Source organism: Anser brachyrhynchus (assembly GCF_964034855.1).
Source record: "Anser brachyrhynchus genome assembly, chromosome: 1".
Classification (NCBI taxonomy): Eukaryota; Metazoa; Chordata; class Aves; order Anseriformes; family Anatidae; genus Anser; species Anser brachyrhynchus.
This window is the reverse complement of record NC_137694.1, coordinates 150,687,852-150,705,767: the sequence shown is the minus strand read 5'-3', so window position 1 is coordinate 150,705,767 and position 17,916 is coordinate 150,687,852. Positions and strand designations below refer to the sequence as shown.

Sequence of the window (17,916 nt, the reverse complement as noted above, 5' to 3'; positions counted from 1 at the left end):
ATAGTCCTTTTGGTGTCCAATGCGGGGCATGAAGGGTTGAGATAACAGATCTGACCAAAATGTGTTAAAACGTATTTATTATACTCCTTATATTAGTTTAATAGAAGTTGGTCACAATGTTGACTTTTTTTTTCATTCACTGTGCGGTTTTATGTGCTTTCAAGTTTGTTTTTCTAATTCCTTTCGTGTTGTTCGTTATCTCTGGGGGCTGGCCTAAGTTTGTTGATGGTTCTGTTGGTTTGTATATAATACGTGCTCATATTACACTGACCATGAACTTAATCCACCACTAGCTACAGGCCTCCAACTAGACTCAGTGTCACTGAGCACAGCCCTCTGAGCTCTGCCATCCAGCCAGTTTCCGATCCACCTCACTGTCCACTCATCTAGGCCACACTTCCTGAGCTCGTCAATGAGGATGTTATGGGAGATAGCGTCAAAAACCTTGCTGAAGTCAAGGTAGACAGCATCCGCTGCTCTCCCCTCATTTACCCATCCAGTCATCCCGCCACAGAAGGCTATCAGATCAGTTAAGCATGATTTCCCCTCGGTGAGTCCATGCTGACTACTGATCACCTTTCTAATCCTCCACGTGCTTGGAGACGACCTCCAGGATGAGATGCTCCATTAACTTTCTGGGGATGGAGGTGAGGCTGACTGGCCTGTAGTTGCCTGGGTTCTCCTTCTTGCCCTTTTTGAAGACTGGTGTAATACTGGATTTCTTCTAATCCTCAGGCACCTCTCCTGTTCTCCATAACCTTTCAAAGATGATGGAGGGTGGCCAGTAACATCTGCCATCTCCCTCAGCACTCACGGGTGCATCCCATTGGGGCTCATGGATTTGTGGGTGTCAGGTTTGCCTAAATGATCTCTAACCCGATCTTCCTCAACCAACGTAAAGTCCTCCTTTCTCCAGACTTCCTCTCGTCTCTAGGTTCTGAAATTCCTGAGGGTTGCTCTTAGCAGTGAAGCCAGAAGCAAAGAAGGTAATCAGTAACTCTGCCTTCATTGTATAATTTGTCGCCAGGGCACCCACCCCATTCAGCAGCAGGCCCACATTTTCCCTAGTCTTACTCTTACTATTGATATATCTGAAGAAGCTTTTCTTGTTGTCCTTGACATCCCGTGACAGATTTTCAAATGGGCCTTGACCTTCCTCATCGCATCCCTGCATACTCTGACAATGCTCATAAATTCCTCCCAAGTGGCCTGGCCCTTTTTCCACATGCTTTCTTTTTCCACATTCCTCCTCCTGTTTGAGTTTTGCCAGGATCTCCTTGCTCATCCAGGGAGATCTCCTGCCCCCTTTGCCTGCCTTCTTGCTCATAGGGATACATCAATCTTGAGCTTGGAGGACATGATACTTGGATATAGAACAGGTGGAGGAAAGGGACAACCAGGTTTATTGGACAGCGTGGATTCAGTGGTCTGGCACATCAGACCTGCAGAAGTATAAGGCTTGAGTGGACACCGGTGCAACCAGTGCAATCAAACTATAAATGGGCAGACTTGCATATAAATGGGCAGTCTCTTGCATATTCATTAGGTATCCAAAGAATTATTAACATAAGTTCCCGCCCCTATTCGCATGCATGCTGGAGTCCTAGGGTGGTAGTCCAGCGTACTCTGGTGGTCTTTTGAAGGCCAGAAGTCTTCCTCGCTGCTAAACTTTTGACTCTTCAATCCTTTTACATACTCCAGCAGTCCAAGCCAGTTCTTTCTGGTTCTTTTATGTGTGTGTACGAAGTCTCTTCTTCCATTATCTTTTAGGGTCATCCCATCCTCGTACACCATGCCTCGGTCCTGTCCTTTTTGTTAATATACAGCATACTCCCTGGGTTAGCTAAAAGCTGCAAAATCGACATGCTTTCCTTATTCCCTGTCTCAGTCTGCTTCTCGTGCCCACAGACACACGGACCTCGGTTCTCTTGCTTTACGGTATTTACAAAGTCCAGGCTAAAGGTAAGAAACCAAAGACTTTCAGCAGAACTGTCTGAGAGTAAGGCCAAGAACTGCTGGACAATTCCTTCAGGGAGAAAGAAAAACCCAGGACAGCTAAGGTGACACCAGTGGTGGGTTTTGCACACACGTGCCAGGTGGTGGCCAAGCCTGGCAAGGAGGCAGAGGGAAGCCAGGAAAGGGCAAACACAACTGTTCAAGGTTTAAAGGTTTTGTCTTTATTTATTTTCTGAGCAAAATGATTGTAGGATTGTATGACTTCGAGCGCGGACAGCCAGCTACCGGGTGGACTGATGAGTGCGCTGGGTGCCAGCTGCTGGAGCCAGGCCAGGGGTGTAGGCATCCCCAGCCCGTGGTGCCTGTGAGAGACCAAGGAGAAAAGGATGACGTGTGACACACTTGGTAGGAAAGGAGCTCAATCCATTTCAATTTGGCTGAGAAGAGCGGACCTCGCGAAGGCAGGACAGCCCTTTTTCAGGGCACCCCCCAGCAACCACCTGCCACCTGCAGAGCCGTGGCTCTGACAGCCTGGGGGCAGGGAACACCTCAGCAACAGCGCCCGCCCCCGCCCTTTCCAGAAGGTTCTGGAACACAGACTGTGCATGCGGCTAATTAGCATTCTGGGTGTACTTAGCATAATTAGCGTGTGAGGGCTAAGGGCGGAGACTCAGGACTGGAGGTGGTGCTGGAGGTGAGGACGGTGCCCAGGTTTGCCGTGGCTCTGCGTGTCTGCCTGCTCCTTCCCGTTCCTCTTCCCCGCGGGTGCTGGGGGCTTCTCGGGCTTTTGAGCCCGTGGTGAAACCCCGAGGCTGAAGTAGCGCCGTTACAAGTGGGGAGGTGCAGCCCCTGCGCCTGGCGTGCGAGGGGATGGGAGCGGGTCCTGAGGTGAAGGGCGAGGTTCAGCCAGGGTCTGCTGTCACCAGGATGTCACCCTGCTGTCATGCAGGGCATTTGGTGGAGAATACCGCGGGAAACTCTCAAAAGCTTTACTAAGATTCTAGTAGATGATGTCCACAAATGAGCTGGGCAGGACCTGCCTTTCATAAACTTGTTCTAAGCGCAGCTGATCACTTGATTGTGAGCATCCCACATCATTATCCTTGGCCCTTAGTCACTGCAGTTTCCCATCTGTGCAGAAGCCTGTCACAGCCTGGAATGGAGACTGCTCATCTGTATTGGATGGCAGGAGTGCCTGTAGGTCATGCATGCCTCTAACATCTCCCCAGAAAGCTGTTTACCCTGCCTTTAAGGTAGATCCTTTGAGCCATGGTCACGTTGTTAGTGTTACGGAGAATCGAGTGGATGTTTTATTAATGTCTCTTAGGTGATGGGTCATTAAGTATAATTAAGTATTGCCAAATGTACTTACATTATCAATTAATCTATGTATACTGGGAAACTTAGGGCGTATACTGAACAGTCAAATGAATCCTTGAAGGGGAACCCTGGGAGGGAACAGGTACAACCTGACCTTGGATAAGGACCTGGAAATGCTGAAATGAGTTGAAGCAGAACCAAGGAGCGGAGGGAGCATGCGTCGAGTGAGAAAGGTGAAAAGTTTAGTGGAGAGAGAGAGTCCTTACTTCATCTGGACGACCACCTGGACGACCACCTGGACGACCACCAGAGAGCGCCACGCACGTGCAAAGGGGAGGGGAGCTAATTAGAATGGAATGCGAGGCTGATGTTACCACCTGTAATGAATATGTATGCCTTACGTAATGTTGAATGTATAAATAATAGTTGGGAAGTAATGGGACTTGAAGCCAGATTTGGGCACCTGCCCCGGCTTCCAGCGCTGAATAAAGCCCCTTCATATAATCACTTGGTGGTTATGTGGTTGCTACGCTAACAAGGTAGCAGGGATAAGAGCCAGTCTTGACTAATGTCACAGAGTAAGAACTGACTTTACACCTGTTGGCTTGGGACATGCTGCAGTGCATTGCATTTGAGGCTAAAACAGGCTGTTTGGGGCTATTTGTTCTGGTGTAACCTGTCAGAAAGCTTAAGTACTATGTATCTGCCCCCCCCCCTCCTTGCTGAGGGTTATTGGACTTAGAGCAATCCAACAGCAAAAGGGTCCTCCAAAAGGAAGGACAACTACTTAATTTGCTGTGTATCCAAGACAGTTATGCCAATAGCCCACTGGTAACTTTTGGATTATTGAAGTACCCTCTCCTGTGATAGTCTATGTCAAGCATGCCTGCAGCCTTGGGGCCAGTCACAGTGGGGTGCATTTGCCACTCCTTCCCAGTTACCCTCTCTTCAAGTTCAAGTACAGTTAGCTGTCGGGATCCCCCTGTCACTCCAGAAACACAGATGGGGTCTGCTGCTTTCTAGCTTGCTGGCATTAGGGTACACTGGTGCCCGCTAGAGTCTTAAAGCCCTGTGGGGCTGATGTTCCAGGCCATTGAGTCCACACAGTCAGATAAACCTGGTTGTCCTTTTCTCCACTTGGCTGGAGGCACAGCTCATCTGGTCCTGGTCACAGTATTCGTTACTGTGTCTGGATGACTGCCCATGGAAACTGGAGCAGCAGTTTTCTCAGAAGACACTGCTTTTGCAATTGTTCTCCTTGCAATTCGTGTACCTCTAGGGTCAAGGTAGATTTTTCCATCCCATTTTTTCATGTCCTCTCCACGATCACGCAGGTTAAACTGCAGGGTGGCATGTGGTGTGTACCTACTATATCCTCTTGAGCAGAGAGCAGTGCTTGCTCCTAGTAGCTGAGATACTGGTTTGTACAGGTAAGGGAGTAGGACGTAACCTTATTGAACTGTTGGAACTTCCAGGACAGCTTCTGCACAGCATTCTTGATTGGTGGGCCTTTGGGGAAAGCTTCTCAACAGCTGAGATGTGAGTCTATAGGGAGGGAGAGAGGCTTTTTTTGCATTGCTGAAGTTGGCCAGCCGATTAGTGTGGCATATGTTCGTTGTCTTTCCAGCTCGTTACTGCCAATGAGTTGGCATAGAACAATGGGGCACTCCATACAAACCTGTGCTACAGTGGTTGTATGCACTTGACTTAATCTGGATCTTTAGAGAATTGGTCATCATACTGCAAGTCACCATAAACTCTCTCCAGCGTGGCTAACTTCCTTTAGTACTGGATACCCGTCTCCATGGAGGTCCACTTGCTTGGGTGACCTCTTCCCTGAAGGGATACTTCTCTTCCACACCTAACAGGACTTGCCTCTGGATGCTGATGACTTGTGACCATTATCCCATTGCTCTGTCAACATCACCTTCCCTCAGAGGGATCCAGCCGCTTGGCTTCCCTGCGCTCTAATTCCAGGCTACTGGCCTTCTTATTCCTGCACTGGAGCAACCAGGTGATGGGGTGCTCACCTGGGTGATACACAAGAAGATTTGTGCCATCTCACAGCTCATACCCATAGCCCAGTTGCTGGGATCGGGCCCTTTTCCGCTGGGCAACTTTCCAGCCCCTCATCCCTAAGCCCACACCACTGCTCTGGGGTTCTGATGCAAATGCAGCACCCAGCATTTACATTTGCTGGCTGTCACTTAGTCAGACTTGGCCTGTTGACCTAGCCTATGCAAATTGTCAGGGAGCTGGTCTGCTTCAGGATAGATGGCTTTGGAGACCCTAATTAGTATTGTCTGCAAGCTTACTGAGGGTGGACTTGAACCCCTTCTCCAGATCACTGATGGGAATACTGAACATCCCTGGCCTCTGTATGGAGCACTGGGGAACCTCTCTGGCGACCAGCCACCAACTGGATTGAACTCTGCGCTGAGTCTCTGAGCCCAGCCACCCAGCCAGTTCTTCAGCCAGCAAACCTCTTCAAGCCCTGATCAGGCAGTCCCTGCAGGAGAATACCATGGGAAACTCTCAAAAGCTTTACTAAGATTCTAGTAGATGATGTCCACAAATGAGCTGGGCAGGACCTGCCTTTCATAAACTTGTTCTAAGCACAGCTGATCACTTGATTGTCTGATAAATTCTGTACAGGACAGAAAAACTACAGCAAAAAGGCATTCAGTGCCCCAGCCTCATCTGCACCTCCGTGTGTCCTCCGTGTTACCCCTTGCATCTGTGATACACAAGAGCCAATAACACAGGCTCAGGCGAGGATCTCTGTGAAATAGCATTTTTATTAGCAACTGCACTGGCAGGCATCCTGCAAGCAGGAATGCGGATTCCCTATTACCCGACGCTTAATTCCTCCCCTGTTTCCTCATTGGCTGAGTACTACAGGTTCACAAACTACTCGACGCTTGTTGCTATATGTATTGTATATCTGTACAATTGCATATGACCAACCATTAATTGGTCGTTTTCCCTTTTTTTCCTTCTCTCAGGACTAGAGGGCCTGCGATTTTTTGTTCTTGCGGATTTTGCACTGCTCGTCCTGTATTTCTTCACTGTCCCAAAATGAGGAAGACAGCTGAAACTTCCACTGACCCCTGATCTGCTTATCATAATGTGAGAAGGATTTTTTTTTTTTTCAGACAGGGTCTTCTGTGAAGCTGTTTTATTTGCTATGGCAATGGTGGGCATCCTGCAAGCAGGAGCACACAGTAAAAGTTCATCTTAACCTTATATTCCTTATTACTGACACCTGATTTCTCCCCTTTCCTCACTGGCTGAATACTACAGATTCATAACCTACTCGATGCCCTTCTATACCATATATGTACAATTTTATTTGACCAACTGTTAAATTTCTCCTTTCCTTTTTTTCCTTCTCTCCTGACTAGAGGGACCGCAATTTTTGTTTTCACTGATTTCGTACTGCTCATTCTGTTTTTCTTAGCTATCGTCCTTATTTTGCGACAGTGGGACCTTCCTCTTCTCTGCTTAACACACTCCCCATTGTTATGCTACTGTCATACCTGCACAATCGCTTTTGAATATGCGCGGTTAGTGGATTTTCCACTGCAAAAACAACTTCTAGTGCAAAAACACTACTTTGTTTCTCACACATAACCCCCACTGTTGTACCTCTGAAATGGCTGCAGAATCACTTTTGAACATGCAAGGTTAGTATAACATTTTGTTTGCACAAACATATTTAATTCTCATGCAGGGCATTTGGTGGAGGTCTTAATAATGTGCATGGTCCCTCAGGCAGACTTTCAATCTCTTTTGCGATTTCTTCCATTTTTCTTTCTTTTTCCACGTTGTCTGGATCTTTACTCCACAAGGGAAAGGAAGGTTCACCCAGCAATGGTTCTCTGCGACAGAACAAAAGGGTTTTCAAAAAGAAAATGTGTTAATACGAATCGACAGGCTAACATTAAAGAAGTCTCTCAGCAGAAATCCCAGCAAAGAGCTGCCCAGAGCTCCTTGTGCTCCAGGATGTTCTCGCTAGAAATGCTTCCCTGCACAGAGCAGCAATCTGGCAGAGACTGCTGGGAAAAACCTACTCACCGTTGTCTCATCTTCAGCAACCACTTCACTGAGTAGCCCAAAGCCGCCAGAAGGAACAGACACACAAGGATGGCCAGCACCACAACTGCGATGCGCTCTGGCACCCATTTGTGATCTGAAACCTCTGCATTTTTTTCACCGCCAGCCCCTGGAGGAAATGGAACAGTCACACGCTTTTAGGAGTTCTGTACCACTGACAGTCTCGCAGTGTCTTTGGCAAGTCCAAGCAGTTATCTTCACTTGGTTGCTTTCCCTCATTCTCGTGTGTTAGCGCTAGAGGACAAGGATGACCAGGTACAGTCATCCTGAGCAAGAGCCCACTCATGAGGGAGAGGCTGAATGAGGGTTATCTCCAGCAGTGTCTTTGGGAATGAATATGCATGCCTTACCCATGCAATTTCTCCCATGCTCCATACCCCTATTCTGTAGAAAAGACGCAGAGCCAGCATTTCTGGCCAAATCTGCAAACAAAGGCAGAAAAAAGAACAGCTTTGTCTGTAAGATGCTGCAAGATACATCTTCAGCTTTGAATGGCAGCAAACCCAGTTTGAACTCGTAACTACTCCCCAACACCTGTCATTCTCTTCGCTCTAAATGTTTACTCTTACTCCAAAAGAAGCATTTGCAAATTGGGATGTCCCTGTTGCTCAAAACCAGGATCCATCCTAAAACTGAGGGAAACATTCTTCATGGGAACAGCTGAAAACAAACATGGAGGAAGAAAGCTAGTGTGAAATGCTGCAATAAACAGCTTCCTAAGAAATGCCTGCAGAGTGGCTGGGTTGACCTCCTGGGTGTAGCCTGGCAGCTCCCTCATGAAATATATAGAGCCAATGTACCCAGGTGACCTCTCCAAGACTCAGAATCAGGATTCCACTGAAGAGATGCAGAGCCAGCACCTGTGGCCACATCTGCAACCAAAGGCACACGAGAACAGCTCCTGTCACATACTGTAATAAACTCCTTCAGGTTTGAATGGCAGGAAACACTAATGCTGCCTGACGCCCGTTCCCCCCTTCCATTGACGAGCACGTGGCAGTGTGGTACCAGATGCCAGCACGGGAACTGTATTGGCATAAAACTCACCATGTGCACAGCTCCTGGGGAAAAGGACCCCCAGGAGTTCACCCAGGCTCTAAACTCAGCCCCAAAAGCTGCTGTCTTTGCAGACAATGCTGGAAGAAGCTCAAGGCTTCAGCAGCTTGCAATGCAGCTTCACGAGATAAAGAAGCCTTACTTGATTCCCACTTTGCTCTTACATGTATCTGAGCATCAGTGAAGAATGTATGAAGGTACATTCCCCTGAAAACAAGACTGAAAATAAATGCTGTCACTGCAAAGCCAATAAAGGTGGGCTGCTTACCCCTGGAAAAGCCTTGATGCTTAAGAAAACGGTACTGCCGAGATGGGCGGCCTGCAGGCAGAGCTGTAAGCAAGCAAAGACAACCAAGTTTTTCTCTTCATGTTGTGCTAGGCTCCCCTGGAAAGGGGCTGCAGAGACTGGAAGGGGATCACGTAATGCCGTGGAAGCCACAAGTGGCTAACGTTGGGCGAGCCCTGACCAGGGCCCAGACAAACACCCAAGGACAGCAATATAGGCAACTCACCCCTGGGATTCCCCCAAGGCTCAGAACCAGTTTTCGGGGGAGAAGCTGAATAAGCGCTGCCTACGTGAGAACCTGCAATGGAGTACAGAAGAGGAAAGCCTTCGTGACACACTCTAATAGGCTTCATTACACGGGATGTGCAGTGACAGCACAGGGACGATGGGATCCACACGTGGGACCCAGCAGCTCCCCAGATGCTGACTCAGGGCAATAGGCACCAGCACTCAAAGACCCGCTGGACAGACAAGGCTGTGCTTGCCTACCGGGGGGCCTGTTACGTTCCCCGAAGCAGGAAAAACTGAACAGGGAGCTGCAGAGGACAACAGGGTGTCATTGCGCTGCTCACAGTCCAGGGCGCGCTGGCCAGCAGATGGCTCACCCAGCACCACGCCATCTGCGCTTCTCGGCTGTGGGCTGGGGACCTGGCAGGGAGACCTGGCGTTGTTAGGGGAGTGCTGCAGGGGAACAGGAGAAAGGCTGTTGTGCCTGGAGTCAACAGCAGCTGAGCTCTTCCCCTCCAGGCCATCCCTGAGGCCCCAAGCTGGGATATGGGGAGATGCTCAAGAGCCATTGCCCCCCACCCTGCAGTAACCAGGCACAGGGCAGCAAAGCTCCCATTAGCGCCAACGGCTTCCCTTATGGCCCTGCCAGCCAAGACTGCTTGCCAGGCAGCCCCAAGAACGTGGTGCTGGGCCCAGAGCCAGCATTGCCAGAGCATCCCTCACTGCCAACCCTACCTGGGCGCAGTCCTAACCATGGGATACTCAAGGTCTCCCCGGGACATGGGGCCACCAAGAGGAGGAGAACAGAGAGAGAGAGAGAAGGAAGAGCAGGCAGCAGCTGGGAGTAGCAATCCCCTGTGCTTGCCCCATGCTACCACTTGCCAGCAGCCAGAACCTGCTTTGCACCCTCTAGGCCACGAGCACAAGGTGGCTATGACAGGACGTGCTACAGGACCTCTGCATGAATTCATGGGGCCCACTGTGACCTTACAGAACATCTGCAATGAGGTGGCAAATGCTCTGCGGGGGTAGCTACAGCAATGGAAGCAGACCAACTGGCAGCACAGAGGTAAACCTACCTGTGCTGCTCTAGTGTAGGAGGATATTGCTGCCTCAGTAGAAAAGATACGTAACAGAGATGCTCACGTGCCCAAGAGTCATGCCCCCAGAAAACATCATAATAAAGAGGTGGACTAAGCTTTGGGAACTCAAGTGTCTCACGTGGATCTCTACAGGGGATGGTAAGGCTGAGCTGTTTGTAGCTCAGTGGGCCCATGAAGTATCAGGACATAGGGGGAGGGATGCCACATGCAGGAAGTTGTGCTTGTGATCGAGGGGTAGACCTGACCATTGAGGCCATCAACACAGGTCACCACCTGTGAGTGTTGAAACCTGCGCTGTGTGTGATCAAAGGAGCCATGAAAGTGAAGTCTCCCTGAATAGGGGGCGCTGGCTGGGATATCAGTATGGTGAGGCCTGGCAACTCACCAACAAGCCTCTGGAAAGGTTAAGAGAGAAAACAGACTGTTAAAGACCACGTCACATGCATTGGGTGCTGGGACATGGAAACATTGGGACATGAATTTACCAGAGGGCACTTGGCTTCTCACTGCAGGGAGGATACACGCTCCGAAGCGTGCACAGAGAACAAAGCTGGTGAAGGGATCGGAAGACAAGACGAATGAGAAGCAGCCAAGGGAACAAGGGTTGTTGGGGTTTCTTAGTCTGCAGAGAAAGAGGCTGATGGGAGACCAGCCAGCCAGGATGATGTCACTCTCCTTGGGTGACAAGCAATAGGACCCAAGGAAACAGTCTCAAGCTGCACCTGGGCAGGTTTACGTTGGATAAAGGGAAGAATTTCTTCACAGAGGGAGGTGGTCAACCATTGCAATGGGCTGCCACAGGAAGTGGCGGTGCTCCCCCAACCCTGGAGGATTTAAGAGACATGGATGTGGCAGTACACATGGCTTAGTGAGGAGATTTGATAAGTCAGGTTGACAGTTGTACTTGATGGCCTTGAAGGGCACTGATCTCGCTTTGCCTGTTCCTAGGCAGGGGTTATCACCACTGTCTGGCTGCCTCCGACAGCTAGCCTGAGGAGAACATTCTGAGTGCATGGCACAGACTAACAGGACAACCCAAGATTGCCCAGAGCTGGACAAGAGCTATTGGCAAATCTACAATGGCCATGGCCATTTTGGCCATTGTTCCTCCTTCCTCCAATCTACCTGGGTCTTCCCTCTTCAAGACACTGTCAGCATTGCCTAGCACATGCTATTTCACATGCCAAGCCACTCCAATGAAGTGGATTCAGTGGTCTGGCACATCAGACCCGCAGAAGTATAAGGCTTGAGTGGACACCGGTGCACAGTGTACCCTAATGCCATCAAACTATAAATGGGCAGACCCCATTTATATTTCTGGAGTGATGTGGGATCCCAACAGCTAACTGTATTGGAGGCTGAAAGGAGCCTAACTGGGAAGGAGTGGCAAAAGCACCCCACTGTGACTGGCCCCAAGGCTCCATGCATCCTTGGCATAGACTACCTCAGAAGAGGCTACTTCAGGGACCCAGCAGGGTACTGGTGGGCTTTTGGCATAGCTGCCTTGGTGAAAGAGAAAATTAAGCAGCTGTCTTCCCTGTTGGAGGAGCCTTGTGTTGTGGGGTTGCTGAAGGTCAAAGAACCCTCAGCAGGTGCTGATTGCTACCATGACAGTGCACTAGCAGCAATATCGCACCAAGACTCCATGACTCCCAGCTGTTCTGGCTTCAGTTAGGATAGAGTTAATTTTCCTCATAGTAGCTGGTACGCTTCTGTCAGCGTGACCTCGGTGGGTGCCAGGGAAGGTGATGGAACAGATTCTCCTGAGTGCAATCACACAGCATGTGCAGGACAACCAGGGGATCAGGCCCAGTCAGCATGGGTTCATGAAAGGCAAGTCCTGCCTGACCAACCTCATCTCCTTCTATCACCAGGTGACCCACGTGGTGGATGAGGGAAAGGCTCTTGATGAAGTCTACCCAGACCTCAGCAAGGCCTTTGACCCATCTCCCACAGTCTTCTCCTGGAGAAGCTGGCAGCCCATGGCTTGGACACGTTCATTTTTGCTGGGTAAAAAACTGGCTGGATGTCCAGGCCCAGAGGATGGTGGTGAATGGAGTGAAATCCAGCTGGCGACCGGTCACGAGTGGTGATCCCCAGGGGTCAGTGTTGGGGGCCATCCTGTTTAATATCTTTATTGATGATTTGGATGAGGGAACTGAGTGCACCCTCAGTAAGTTTGCAGTGACACCAAACTGGGGGGAAGTGTCGATGTGCCAGAGGGTAGGAAGGCCCTGCAGAGGGACCTGGACAGCTTGAATCTGATGCAGTGAAAACTCCATAACCAAAGTTATTAAGCAGGTATTCTTTATTACAGCGCCGGGTGTGGGGGGGATCACTCTGCCTAACACACACACCAAGGGTTACTGCCGGGGTGCTTATATTAATGGCATATATATATATTCATCTCACTTCCCCGTAAGTCTCTTGCATATTCATTAGGTATCCAGAGAGGCTGTGGATGCACCATCCCTGGAGTTGTCCAAGACCACGTCAGATGAGGCCCCGGGCAACCTGATCTAGTGGGTGGTGTCCCTGCCCATTGCAGGGGGGTTGCAGCCAGGTAGGTGATCTTTAAGGTCCCTTCCAACCTGAGCCATTCTATGATTCTAAATCTTAAAGAGCTTTTTAGGAAAACGTATAAACAGAGTTTTATTTTAGAAAACTTGTTCTGTAGTAACAGGTTTCTGCTCATATGTAAAAATATTGTAAGTCTGGCTACCCTTTCTAGTTTAAAGGCAGACTAGCAGAAGTGATGGAGGGATTCTAGGACAGACTGGGTTCAGAAAGAAAAAACATGGAAATGAATCCATTCTAGTTTCCAGTGAACACCTTATTTTTTCTCCAACAACTGTAATATGTGACTTCCATTAACACTTCAGTGCTGATTTTCAGTTATTCCTAGCCAATTTAGTAAAATCAAAAGAAAAAAATCACCACCTTCATCAGATTTTATTCCGGTTTTGATGAAAAGTTAGAGTCAGAATTAGCTTTTTCTGAACAACTTCATTAGGTGACATCTTAAAGGGAGTCATATCATTCATCTGTCAAATAGTTTTATCTTAAAACTTGAAACAAACAAAAACAAACAGACAAATAAACCAACAAAGTATTTCTGACACTGCTCATGTGTGCTGATGGGTCCTCGTATACCATGCTACAGCTCAGATCTCCTGAATCATAGCACCAGATTCCTTACAATAAAAGTACATGATTTTTCTGATTGCCCTGGTTTTGGCTGAAATAGAGTTAATTTTCCTCGGAATAGCTGGTATGGTGCTGTGTTTTTTAGTATGAGAATAATGCTGATAATCCACTGATGTTTTAGGTGTTGCAGAGCACTACTTAAACAGAGCCGAGGACTGTTCAGCTTCTTGTGCTGCCCTGACAGCGAGGGGCTGGGGGTGCACAAGGAGCTTGCAGGAGACAGAAATAGGACAGCTGACCCCGACCTACCCAAGGGATATTCCATACCATGTGGTGTCATGCAGAACAATAAAACTGGGTTGGTAGGCAGTAACCACAATAGTCCTTTTGGTGTCCAATGCGGGGCATGAAGGGTTGAGATAACAGATCTGACCAAAATGTGTTAAAACGTATTTATTATACTCCTTATATTAGTTTAATAGAAGTTGGTCACAATGTTGACTTTTTTTTTCATTCACTGTGCGGTTTTATGTGCTTTCAAGTTTGTTTTTCTAATTCCTTTCGTGTTGTTCGTTATCTCTGGGGGCTGGCCTAAGTTTGTTGATGGTTCTGTTGGTTTGTATATAATACGTGCTCATATTACACTGACCATGAACTTAATCCACCACTAGCTACAGGCCTCCAACTAGACTCAGTGTCACTGAGCACAGCCCTCTGAGCTCTGCCATCCAGCCAGTTTCCGATCCACCTCACTGTCCACTCATCTAGGCCACACTTCCTGAGCTCGTCAATGAGGATGTTATGGGAGATAGCGTCAAAAACCTTGCTGAAGTCAAGGTAGACAGCATCCGCTGCTCTCCCCTCATTTACCCATCCAGTCATCCCGCCACAGAAGGCTATCAGATCAGTTAAGCATGATTTCCCCTCGGTGAGTCCATGCTGACTACTGATCACCTTTCTAATCCTCCACGTGCTTGGAGACGACCTCCAGGATGAGATGCTCCATTAACTTTCTGGGGATGGAGGTGAGGCTGACTGGCCTGTAGTTGCCTGGGTTCTCCTTCTTGCCCTTTTTGAAGACTGGTGTAATACTGGATTTCTTCTAATCCTCAGGCACCTCTCCTGTTCTCCATAACCTTTCAAAGATGATGGAGGGTGGCCAGTAACATCTGCCATCTCCCTCAGCACTCACGGGTGCATCCCATTGGGGCTCATGGATTTGTGGGTGTCAGGTTTGCCTAAATGATCTCTAACCCGATCTTCCTCAACCAACGTAAAGTCCTCCTTTCTCCAGACTTCCTCTCGTCTCTAGGTTCTGAAATTCCTGAGGGTTGCTCTTAGCAGTGAAGCCAGAAGCAAAGAAGGTAATCAGTAACTCTGCCTTCATTGTATAATTTGTCGCCAGGGCACCCACCCCATTCAGCAGCAGGCCCACATTTTCCCTAGTCTTACTCTTACTATTGATATATCTGAAGAAGCTTTTCTTGTTGTCCTTGACATCCCGTGACAGATTTTCAAATGGGCCTTGACCTTCCTCATCGCATCCCTGCATACTCTGACAATGCTCATAAATTCCTCCCAAGTGGCCTGGCCCTTTTTCCACATGCTTTCTTTTTCCACATTCCTCCTCCTGTTTGAGTTTTGCCAGGATCTCCTTGCTCATCCAGGGAGATCTCCTGCCCCCTTTGCCTGCCTTCTTGCTCATAGGGATACATCAATCTTGAGCTTGGAGGACATGATACTTGGATATAGAACAGGTGGAGGAAAGGGACAACCAGGTTTATTGGACAGCGTGGATTCAGTGGTCTGGCACATCAGACCTGCAGAAGTATAAGGCTTGAGTGGACACCGGTGCAACCAGTGCAATCAAACTATAAATGGGCAGACTTGCATATAAATGGGCAGTCTCTTGCATATTCATTAGGTATCCAAAGAATTATTAACATAAGTTCCCGCCCCTATTCGCATGCATGCTGGAGTCCTAGGGTGGTAGTCCAGCGTACTCTGGTGGTCTTTTGAAGGCCAGAAGTCTTCCTCGCTGCTAAACTTTTGACTCTTCAATCCTTTTACATACTCCAGCAGTCCAAGCCAGTTCTTTCTGGTTCTTTTATGTGTGTGTACGAAGTCTCTTCTTCCATTATCTTTTAGGGTCATCCCATCCTCGTACACCATGCCTCGGTCCTGTCCTTTTTGTTAATATACAGCATACTCCCTGGGTTAGCTAAAAGCTGCAAAATCGACATGCTTTCCTTATTCCCTGTCTCAGTCTGCTTCTCGTGCCCACAGACACACGGACCTCGGTTCTCTTGCTTTACGGTATTTACAAAGTCCAGGCTAAAGGTAAGAAACCAAAGACTTTCAGCAGAACTGTCTGAGAGTAAGGCCAAGAACTGCTGGACAATTCCTTCAGGGAGAAAGAAAAACCCAGGACAGCTAAGGTGACACCAGTGGTGGGTTTTGCACACACGTGCCAGGTGGTGGCCAAGCCTGGCAAGGAGGCAGAGGGAAGCCAGGAAAGGGCAAACACAACTGTTCAAGGTTTAAAGGTTTTGTCTTTATTTATTTTCTGAGCAAAATGATTGTAGGATTGTATGACTTCGAGCGCGGACAGCCAGCTACCGGGTGGACTGATGAGTGCGCTGGGTGCCAGCTGCTGGAGCCAGGCCAGGGGTGTAGGCATCCCCAGCCCGTGGTGCCTGTGAGAGACCAAGGAGAAAAGGATGACGTGTGACACACTTGGTAGGAAAGGAGCTCAATCCATTTCAATTTGGCTGAGAAGAGCGGACCTCGCGAAGGCAGGACAGCCCTTTTTCAGGGCACCCCCCAGCAACCACCTGCCACCTGCAGAGCCGTGGCTCTGACAGCCTGGGGGCAGGGAACACCTCAGCAACAGCGCCCGCCCCCGCCCTTTCCAGAAGGTTCTGGAACACAGACTGTGCATGCGGCTAATTAGCATTCTGGGTGTACTTAGCATAATTAGCGTGTGAGGGCTAAGGGCGGAGACTCAGGACTGGAGGTGGTGCTGGAGGTGAGGACGGTGCCCAGGTTTGCCGTGGCTCTGCGTGTCTGCCTGCTCCTTCCCGTTCCTCTTCCCCGCGGGTGCTGGGGGCTTCTCGGGCTTTTGAGCCCGTGGTGAAACCCCGAGGCTGAAGTAGCGCCGTTACAAGTGGGGAGGTGCAGCCCCTGCGCCTGGCGTGCGAGGGGATGGGAGCGGGTCCTGAGGTGAAGGGCGAGGTTCAGCCAGGGTCTGCTGTCACCAGGATGTCACCCTGCTGTCATGCAGGGCATTTGGTGGAGAATACCGCGGGAAACTCTCAAAAGCTTTACTAAGATTCTAGTAGATGATGTCCACAAATGAGCTGGGCAGGACCTGCCTTTCATAAACTTGTTCTAAGCGCAGCTGATCACTTGATTGTGAGCATCCCACATCATTATCCTTGGCCCTTAGTCACTGCAGTTTCCCATCTGTGCAGAAGCCTGTCACAGCCTGGAATGGAGACTGCTCATCTGTATTGGATGGCAGGAGTGCCTGTAGGTCATGCATGCCTCTAACATCTCCCCAGAAAGCTGTTTACCCTGCCTTTAAGGTAGATCCTTTGAGCCATGGTCACGTTGTTAGTGTTACGGAGAATCGAGTGGATGTTTTATTAATGTCTCTTAGGTGATGGGTCATTAAGTATAATTAAGTATTGCCAAATGTACTTACATTATCAATTAATCTATGTATACTGGGAAACTTAGGGCGTATACTGAACAGTCAAATGAATCCTTGAAGGGGAACCCTGGGAGGGAACAGGTACAACCTGACCTTGGATAAGGACCTGGAAATGCTGAAATGAGTTGAAGCAGAACCAAGGAGCGGAGGGAGCATGCGTCGAGTGAGAAAGGTGAAAAGTTTAGTGGAGAGAGAGAGTCCTTACTTCATCTGGACGACCACCTGGACGACCACCTGGACGACCACCAGAGAGCGCCACGCACGTGCAAAGGGGAGGGGAGCTAATTAGAATGGAATGCGAGGCTGATGTTACCACCTGTAATGAATATGTATGCCTTACGTAATGTTGAATGTATAAATAATAGTTGGGAAGTAATGGGACTTGAAGCCAGATTTGGGCACCTGCCCCGGCTTCCAGCGCTGAATAAAGCCCCTTCATATAATCACTTGGTGGTTATGTGGTTGCTACGCTAACAAGGTAGCAGGGATAAGAGCCAGTCTTGACTAATGTCACAGAGTAAGAACTGACTTTACACCTGTTGGCTTGGGACATGCTGCAGTGCATTGCATTTGAGGCTAAAACAGGCTGTTTGGGGCTATTTGTTCTGGTGTAACCTGTCAGAAAGCTTAAGTACTATGTATCTGCCCCCCCCCCTCCTTGCTGAGGGTTATTGGACTTAGAGCAATCCAACAGCAAAAGGGTCCTCCAAAAGGAAGGACAACTACTTAATTTGCTGTGTATCCAAGACAGTTATGCCAATAGCCCACTGGTAACTTTTGGATTATTGAAGTACCCTCTCCTGTGATAGTCTATGTCAAGCATGCCTGCAGCCTTGGGGCCAGTCACAGTGGGGTGCATTTGCCACTCCTTCCCAGTTACCCTCTCTTCAAGTTCAAGTACAGTTAGCTGTCGGGATCCCCCTGTCACTCCAGAAACACAGATGGGGTCTGCTGCTTTCTAGCTTGCTGGCATTAGGGTACACTGGTGC

General features: G+C 49.0%; 1 long non-coding RNA gene across 27 annotated transcripts in view; it reads left to right on the top strand.

The window, feature by feature from the left end:
* LOC308185725 overlaps nt 1-17,373 on the top strand; it is a 42,789-nt gene extending 25,416 nt beyond the window's left edge. For 22 of the 27 annotated variants that reach the window (XR_013943677.1, XR_013943678.1, XR_013943680.1 and 19 more), the window contains one exon: nt 6,282-17,373. This is a non-coding gene — a long non-coding RNA (uncharacterized lncRNA). The remainder of the gene's footprint in view (nt 1-6,281) is intronic. The other 5 variants (XR_013943695.1, XR_013943696.1, XR_013943697.1 and 2 more) reach the window with 5 other exon arrangements.
* The last annotated feature ends 543 nt before the right edge of the window (nt 17,374-17,916 follow it).